At 37.3% G+C, this 9,477-nt stretch overlaps 1 non-coding gene across 1 annotated transcript; it reads right to left on the bottom strand.

Moving 5' to 3' along the window:
- Positions 1–8,052: 8,052 nt before the first annotated feature.
- LOC141411169 (U6 spliceosomal RNA) lies at positions 8,053–8,157 on the bottom strand. Its single transcript, XR_012436009.1, has one exon. It is a non-coding gene; the product is annotated as a U6 spliceosomal RNA (small nuclear RNA).
- Positions 8,158–9,477: the final 1,320 nt, after the last annotated feature.

Genomic DNA, 9,477 nt, shown 5'->3' with positions numbered 1-9,477 from the left:
TGCTTCAACCCCACCTCCTGCACTAAGGAGCAATGGTTGGAGTTCTGAAGATTTGATGGTGCTATCTGGGGGGGAAATTAGGGACCTCATTAACTGTACCCAGGTGTTCAACCCTGATATGCCAGTGTCAATGTTATTTGATGTATGTGTGGCCACAGGCCAAGATAGTGGGTGATGTGGAGGGCTAGCCTGGGAGAGAGCCTATATGTCACATGATAAGTATACGTGCCAAGGTGGCAGATCTTGTGGAGGTGCAGGCTGGCATTATTGCAATTACTGGAGTTATGTTGCATGGGCTACCTGGCAGCTGGCAGAACACTCAGCCCTCCCTTCACAAGGGGACAACTACCCCTGACTACACTTTTGGTACCTCAACCACATAAATTTTATAATACTTAAGCCTTTAGATTGGGAACAGGGATGTATGGTCAGTACAAAGATAAATGGAAGAGGGTATGACCCTGGAACCCTGCAATACTTCAAGCTTATCACAATCACCCATGAGAGTTCCTCATACCAAGTCTTTCATTCTTTCTATGAGGAGATGCACAATGAACTTCCTATCTCTACCAAGACCAAAAACCTGTTCCTCTCACTAGCCAAATCCATAGTCCAGACACTAAATATCATCTCATATTATGTTTGTGGGGGAACCAATCTGGGAGACCATTGGCCATGGGAAGCTAAGGAGCTGTACCCATGGGAGCCCTTTAATGAGACCACCTTCCCAAGTCACAGGGAGAGCATCTGGCTCTTAAAAACTTCTATATTGGGAATTACTGTATCGCCAGCCCAAAAAGCCAGTTCTCCACCCTGGTAGGGGATTTAACTTGTTTAGGGCAGAAGTTTTACAATGACACCACCCAAGAGACCCAATGGTGGGGAATTCCAAACCACACGGAACCACAGCCCCATCTGTTAGCCAACTTCTCTGTTCTCCTAGAAGCTTGGAAGAGTCTCACCACAAACATAGACTGGCAGGTGCCCAAGGGACTATATTGGATCTGTGGGAAGCAAACTTATATGGTGCTACCCAGCTGTTGATTTGGGTCCTCTGTACTGGGCACAATCTGTCCATCCTTTTTCTTGCTTCCCCTCGCACAAGGGAAAAATTGGGAGTTTCTACATATGAGGAAAGAGCAAGCAGAAAGAGATGGGGTACCTTACAAATTGGAAACTGGAAAGATGATGAGTGGCCTCCCGAGTGAATCATTCAGTATTATTGTCCTGCCGCTTGGGCAGAAGATGGATCTTGGTGCTATCACACTCCGATTTATATGCTCAATTTCATTATTTGGTTCCAGGCAGTAGTCAAAATTATAAGTAATGAAACTGCAAGAGCCCTTGACATACTGGCCAAGCAGCATACAAAGGCATGCAATGCAATACCAAAACCTCCTAGCCTTAGACTATCTACTGTCTCCAAAGGAGGTGTATGTGGAAAATTCAATCTAAGTAACTGCTGTTTACAAATTGATGATGAAGGAAAGGTCATAGAAGAAATCACAGAAGAATGAGGAAGATCGCCCATGTCCCCATCCAGACTTGGAGAGGATGGAATCCCAATGACCTGTTTGGAGATTGGTTCTCTGCCTTGGGCAGATTCAAGACCCCGATAAGGGAGGTGGCTCTTGTCTTGGGAACATGTTAGATACTATGCTGCCTGGTTCCTTTGGTATTGAGGTCTATCAGGACCATTAAGAAAGCCAATATAAAAGAAAACAGCTGCCCATGTAATGACGCCGTGGAAACACAAAACCCTAACTCAGGATGATGCGCTTTGACCCTACATAGGCCCAAGCATCAAAAGGGGGCTTATGTAGTGGGGAGGAGGGGAAGACATGGCAGGAAACAGAAACTTAAACTGAACCTAAAAACGGTCACGTGGCACTGAGGATGAAATAGCTAATGAAATTACAAGTAACCATATACGGGTTAAACTTTGCCTCTTGCTTCTGTAACCTGTTTGCAACAGTATTAAGGCAAGGCCTCTTTGTTCTTGGGGCTCAGCCTTTGGATGTGAATCTGCTGAGCTGCTGCCAACACTCTAATAAACAGTGCTTCCCAAAAAGCCTTGGTGTTCTGTTTCCCTGCTTGAATATCCTGCAATATTGGAAGCATTTTGCCTCAGGAAGCAAGGGTAGACACAAGGAGATCTCTGAAGATATTACTGGTGTATCGTTACACCTATTCAGGTTTTTGTGGCTATTTATATGCAAGATGCTGATAGCTAAATGGTTTTAAAATCTCTACTTCCTATGTAGATTCTGGATATGTTTTGAAATTCAAACTACTAATATTTAGTGAGGCATTGCAAATAGTGTAAGAGAAAGACTAGTATCAAGGTTTTTAGTATAAGCCCCTGGAAAGATGGATTGCCATCTTCTGAAATAGACAATATCTTGGAGAATATTTTGTTGGAGGTAAGGAAAAATCAGGAGTGAGTTTTCAAACATGTTAACTTTGAGATATCTCTTTCACATTCAAGTGGAGAATTGAATAGGCAGTTGGATATATAAGTCTAGAGTTCAAGGAAAAGGTTTGGACTATAGCTCAAAGTTTAACAGTCATAATTGCTTATATTGTATTTAAAATCATAATGCTCAATTAAGGCATGGAGAGTGAGAGTGAATACCAGAAGTTCTTGAGATTGTGCTAAACTGAGAAAGTTCATATGTGTGAGAGATCTGTGGATGAAGAACACAAGTTAACACTATTTTTCTCTCTACGGTTGTTGTGGTCTGAATTTGTGTCTCCTTAAAATTCTTATGTTGAAATCCTAACTCCTAAAACGGTAACAGTTTAGGAAATGAGATCATGAGAACAGAGCTGTCATGAATGGGATTAGTGTCTTTATAAAAGCAGCATGAAAGAGTTTGTTTGCTGTTTCTACCACTTGAGGGCACAGCAAGAAGTTGCCATCTATGAGAAAATGGGCTACTGCCAGATGTCAAATCGTAAGCATTGTTCTTGGACTTTTCAGTTTCTGAAACTATGAGAAATAAATTTCTGTTATTGCTACGTTATCTAGTATAAAGTATTTTGCTATAGTGGCCAGAATGGACTAAAACAGCAGTCATTTTTTGTCCCTAACAAGGACAATTTTTTATAGTATGAAAGTAAGTTTAGTTTCTTGTAGCACTAAACTTCCCTAGCAGGATTTTGGCTATGACTACAGAAGAAAAAATCCTAATATGATCTTGTCTGACCTATCTCTTCCCCCTTTTGCTTGCGGCTTTTGGGCAGCATATACCAAGAATGCAATATCCAGAGAAAAGGAGGGATTGTCAAGAACAATGTGGGATATGTTCTCGCTCTTCCCAGAATAGATGTTCTATAATCATATTCAGTAATCCCAGACACCCAAGTATAAAACCCAGAATAGGGTGCTTTCTGCTGCAGTGCTAAGTACAGCATAAAAGAAACTATCCATTCTGAGCATCTTTCCTTAGCTTGGGGTTCTGGCTGGATTTGCCATGGATCCCAAGCTTCTGTTTATCCTTGGTGCCTTCCTGTGAATTTTAAATGAGCTTTGCTTGATGTTATGAGTATTCCGTCTCAGTGGACTTGTACTCTGGCAGCTTGGCTTATACAAAACCTACTACCAGACCTAGGAAACTTCAGATCATTTAATTTTTTTTCTAGTCAATATTTATCCAAAAGGAAAAAAAAGTCTATATTAATAAAAAGTAGGTACGTGGCATGTGTATTTTTTTATTTTTTGGTGGGACTGGGGTTTGAATTCAGGGCTTCACATTTACAAAACAGCTATTCTATTGCTTGAGCCACACCTCCAGTCCATTTTGCGCTGGTTATTTTGGAGATGAGATCTCACAAACTCTCTGCCCAGACTGGCCTTGAACTGTGAGCCTCCTGATCTCAACCTCCCAAGTAAGCTAAGATTATAGGCATGAGCCACTGGTGCCTGGCTCAAAGTAGATATTCTAAAATTACAGATATCTCTTAAAAATACAATAAAGATAATTTCCTTTTTCTATTTTAGCAACAGTTATTTAGTTATTTAGTATCAGTTGCTAGAATACTTTTCTCTAGCTCTTCTTTCTTTAGCTAATCTTATGTACTACTTTTGTGTCAAAAATGATTTATATACTAAAAAACAATGCACTCACTCACATTATGTATGTATGTATGTATGAAATGGGGTTTTGTTATGTAGTCCAGTCTCACCACATAGATGGGACTTTTTCTTAGAATTTAGAAAGCTGAGCAAAAGAATTAGGGAGCGGATACAAAAGTAACTCTTTCAGGGACAACTCCTAAAGGAGTGTTCCTGTTACAATCGTTCACACTGCCTTCCATGTTAAAAACTTAGAAGACATCCAAGGATTTCCTTTTCTGTCATACTCTGAATAATAATGATAATAAAACTAGCTCTCTGAGATTTACAAATATTATATCTAGTTATCACAAGGGCCCCATAGGGTAGGTACAGTTGTATTTTTTAATAATAAAGGCAAAATAAAATAATTTGTCCATGATAAAAAAAAAATCTACTTAATGGTCAAGCCTACAGTCAAACCAATAATTCCAGCTTGCAAATTCAGTGTTCTTTCTACTTGTCAAATTTGCTTCTCTACTCATTCACCGTTTCATTTGTTCTATATTCAAAGCTATTTCTGCATTCCAGTCTCTCCTTTCTGAAGGCTTTGTCAAGATTTTAATCCAGAACTTGATTATGTTTTACTTGGACTATTAAAACATTGTGGTCTTCATTCTTATTACAGTTTATAGTCATATAAAATGTCATACCAGCGTCATTCTTCCAAAAATCAGAACAAATTGTACTATTCTCTTTCTTAAATACTTTATTGAATTTCACTGCTTATAAATGAAATTTCAAATCTTAATTAAAGAATTTATTTTGACACTTGTGGTCCTTTTCATCTTCTATGTGACTTCTAGATTCAGAAATCCTCTTTTATCCTTTGAAATAGTGTAAAAAAAAATCCAAACTCCCCTTTTTCTTTCCCCTTATTTGACCTTTTTTCTAGAATGCCCTACTCTCTACTCATTAAGTCTTACCCATGGTTTGAGATCTAATTCGTTGCTTCCATTGTGTAACTTTTATAAAAATTTTGGTAAAGCTAGCCTCTCCATCTCCTGGGCTCTCAGAACTAATTTCTGCTTATGTATGTGTTATTTGACTGAAAAAAGGCACAGAAGGAGAGGCAGGAGACAGCTCAACTTTAGCACAAGTTTTATTTGGGAGAAGAAACATGCAGAGGGCATCTCCAGCCCACACTGGAGCCTACGGTCACTTACACATTTGGGGTATTTGTAGGAGGTTAGTGGGAAAGTGCTGGGAAACTGGTTAGGTAGAGAAAATTTTTGTGATTGGCTTGTTGCTAGGGGTAGCTAAGGGAGATAAGTAGTGATTAAGTCAGTTGGTTGCTCAACCAACTCTTGTTCCCTGGTGACAATGACATAAGGTGGGTTTTTATCATTCTTTGGGGCCAGATGTGATTTTTCCAGTAAGTGGTGGGGTATTTCTGGAAAGCTGTCCTGGAGGGGAAAGGAGTATGGTCCTAACATGATGGTATCTATGTTTTCCCAAACATATCTTAAAAATAGACTATCTATCTGTGTATTCCCAAGTGCAAAACACATTAAGATATTCTATAGGTATCTTTTTGAACAAATGACAAAATGATCTCCATGTCTGATTAATATATATGTGCATGTGTACGTATGTGTACATATACATACCTATATAAGTATACATATATATACAAAATGTATAGATAAAATTTTGGTGTATCAAAGAGAGCTACCTCTTGACTGCATTTCATGGATTCTAGTAAGGTGGCATTAATTATTCAGGTTCATGTACACCCTAGTTATATGTAAAAATTTTTTATAAGATACAAATTATTGCTGTTCTAAATAGGAAAGCATTAGATAGGCTGAATGCAAATAATCCAATTATTTACATATTTTATACTAGTGGCAATCAAAAATTGCAGTGCCATTCTTTTGGTTTTAACTAAAAGAAGTGCTAAAATCATTTGTTAGAAGTCAGATCTATAGAAAGTACCAAGGATAATAAAGACATTCTGAAGATCTTGAGGCTGCTTTATTTTTCTTGTCTTTAACATACTGCAAGCATGTCACCTGTGTAGGGTGGAAATAAAACATCTTTTTCTTCTAACCTTCCAGGTTCTCAGCTGGATCCTCTTTTATAAAAGACAGATTAACAAGAGAAAAATCAGCAGACGTTTATTAACATGTATACCTCTTATGTACATGGGTTCAACTCAGGCATGAGAAAACTCAGATAGCTAGAACTTGGGTCTCATTATCATTTTAGGTAATACATAGGAAGAAGTAGGTGGGGGGAAGAAAGTTATGGGAAGGTAAAAAAGAGAAAGTATGGGAAGCAAGGGTAAGATTTATTATGCAGATTTAAGTCTGTGCCTTCTTCATTTATAAGTCTCTGGTACTTCCATGCTGGTACAAAGAGGTAGATGCCTTACAATTAGAGATTTCCTTTATAAATATAAATTTCCCTTACAAAAGGATGGCACATTCTGTTTTCAGAGCTTCTCAGGTGTAAGCTGTTCTTCAAAAATAATCAGTTCAAAATAGTTCTCATGTAAAAAAAGTTGCCTATAGTCATATTTTGGGGTGCTACATTTTGTTTTCCTATACCTGCAGGGACTGGCCACAGAAGTGCCAAACTTTGTTCAAAAGGCCATTTATAAGTTATAAGGAAAAAAATGGAGGGAAAAATCTGGGCAGTCATTGCAAGAAGAGCTAAGGTGATTGATAGGTTTGATTGACAAATTCCATTCTGTGAATGGTATTATTCTGATTTCCAAGTGCAATTGTATGTATGAGATGTGACTTATATTCATAAGGTCTTGAGTAGAGGGCTTTACTTGAGAAGTCAAATTGAGGACAAATTCCCCTTTCCAGGGCATGTGTCATTTTGTAGTCTGAAAGGGGGAAGATACTCTCTTGTCTTTGGGGAACTTACATCTGCAAAGGGATTTAAAATTGGAAATGTATTTACAACTCAGGATATGTTCTAGAGTGGCACTGGGGATGGAGAAAGAAGAATTTCAGCATGGAGTCACCTTTAGATGAAGAGGGTGGAGTCCCATGGCTGGTTACTTTCCCTGTCACTAGCCTGTCTCACATTCAGCCAGTCACCTGGGAGTGTCTTTTGATTAAAGAATTTAATCCATTTACATTCAAGGTAATTATTGATAGAAAAATAGTTACTCCTGCTGTTTGTTAATTGTTTTTCTTTTCTTTTTAATATACTCTTTGTTTCTTTGTTCCTGTCTTTGTGGTTGAATGATTTTTCTCAGTGGTATATTTGATTTCTTGCTTTTTATTTCTATGTATCCACTGTAAGTTTTGCTTTGTGTTTCTCTGAGGGTTACAAATAACATTTTACATTATAACAGCTTATTTTAGACTGATAACTTTGATCACACATACACTTCTCCATACATATTTTGTATTGCATATACTTTAGCAAATTATTGTAGGCATGATTATTTTTAATAGTTTTATCTTTGAGCTTCCATACTAAAGATACAAATAATTTATCCCATATTGTTATAGTATTTGAGTATTATAAATTTAACTTTTTTTAACCAATGATTTTTATACTGATATTTACACTTTCAGACATTTTTTATTTATTCATAAGCATCTTTTTCTTTCACCTTTAAAAAATCCTTTTGCATTTCTTACAAAGTTTTGGTGGCAATGAACTCTCTTGTATACTTTTGTTTGTACTATAGAATCCTGCTGTCTTCCAGCCTTTAAAATTTCTGCAGATAAATCTGCTACTAGCTATACTAGAACTCTTGTAAGTGTTATTTGCTTTCTTTCTCTTACTGCTTTAAGTATTTTCTTTTTGTTTTTGATTTTTGACAGTTTGATTTATACCCCTGATATGTCTTGGGGTAGTCTTGGTTGAATTAAGTCTGATTGGCGATCTTTGAAGCTCCTGTACCTGGATCTTTATAACTTTCTTCATATGTGGAAAGTTTTTCTGCCAGTCTTTCTTTCTTTCTTTTTAATATGTAATGCTTCATGAATTTGTGTTAGCCTTGCACCAGGGTCATGCTAATCTTCTCTCTATCATTACAATTTTAGTATATGTTCTGCCAAAGAGAGAACTGCCATTATTTCTTTAAATAAGCTTTCTATTTTTTTCTCTCTTTTTGATACCCTGTTGTTAACGGCAAAGATGCAGGCTCTAATGAGAAGATTTCCAAATTTTTTGTGTCCCACATGGAAGAACCCATGGGGGATTCTTGGTTAGGGAGGGTGCCAGTGGCTCACGCCTATAATCTTAGCTACTCAGGAGGCAGAGATCAGGAGGGTTGTGGTTCGAAGCCAGCCTGGGCAAATAGTTCATGAGACCCTATCTCAAGAAACCCTTTGCAAAAAAGGGCTGGCAGAGTGGTTCAAGGTGTAGGCCCTGAGTTCAAATCCCAGTACCACAAAAAAAAGTTAGGGAAGCACAGTGCTTTTACAATTTACACTAACCTATGGGAAGGGAAGAACTTGGTGATTCTTAACCACCAATAATAGATAAATGTGGAGTAGTCCCTGGGCCAGATGAGGATGGTTTGAGTTATTTCTGAGCTAGGGTGTGAATAACCTACACATATTTGCAATTTAGAGAATGCTCAGAGATAGAGAGGATTGTTCAACTTGTAATACAATATCAAATCATATATGTTCTATGATCCCAAACTTTCCTTAATTCTAGCCTGCCTCACTATGACTTGAAAATTTGCTGTCCCATAATTCCCATAAGCATTTTGAAAAATTTAAATTTATTTTAAAATTAGTATGCATTAAAAATATTAGGGGATTTCATTATGATACTTCATAAATGCATATAGTGTACTATAAAGAAGATCACTCCCACCATTATATTTTTAGTCCTCCTCCCCTCCCCCGCTTTTCCAAAGTGTTTTTTGGGTTAAATTATGCTGTCTTCATATATATATATATATATACACACACACACACACACACACATATATGTAGCATCTTTTCATCCCTCAATCCATAAACTTGCTTTATGCCTTCTCATTCTTCTGTCTTTTTCTCCTTTGGCTGTGTATAATTTCAAATAACCTGTTTGTGAGTTCACAGAATCTTTTATCTTCCTGATCAGTTTTGCTGTTGACACTTTGTTGCATTTTGCATTTTTCAGCCCCGATATTTTATTATTTATTTATTTATTTATTTATTTCAGTCTATTAAATTTCTTGTTATAGCCACTGCTGCTTTCCTTATTTTGTCAAATCTGTTTCTTTATTTTTTCCTGAAGTTCACGAGCTTCCATAAGAGAGCTATTTTAATTTCTTTGTCATGACATTCGTTCAATTCCATTTCCTTAGGGTCAGTCAGTAGCACCTTAACCTTTTGGTGAGATTGTGTTTCCCTGACAGTTCTTGATTTTTGTGGCCATGTACTGATGTC

Source organism: Castor canadensis, chromosome 9 (assembly GCF_047511655.1).
Source record: "Castor canadensis chromosome 9, mCasCan1.hap1v2, whole genome shotgun sequence".
Lineage (NCBI taxonomy): Eukaryota > Metazoa > Chordata > Mammalia > Rodentia > Castoridae > Castor > Castor canadensis.
This window is presented reverse-complemented; position numbering and strand designations above follow the sequence as displayed.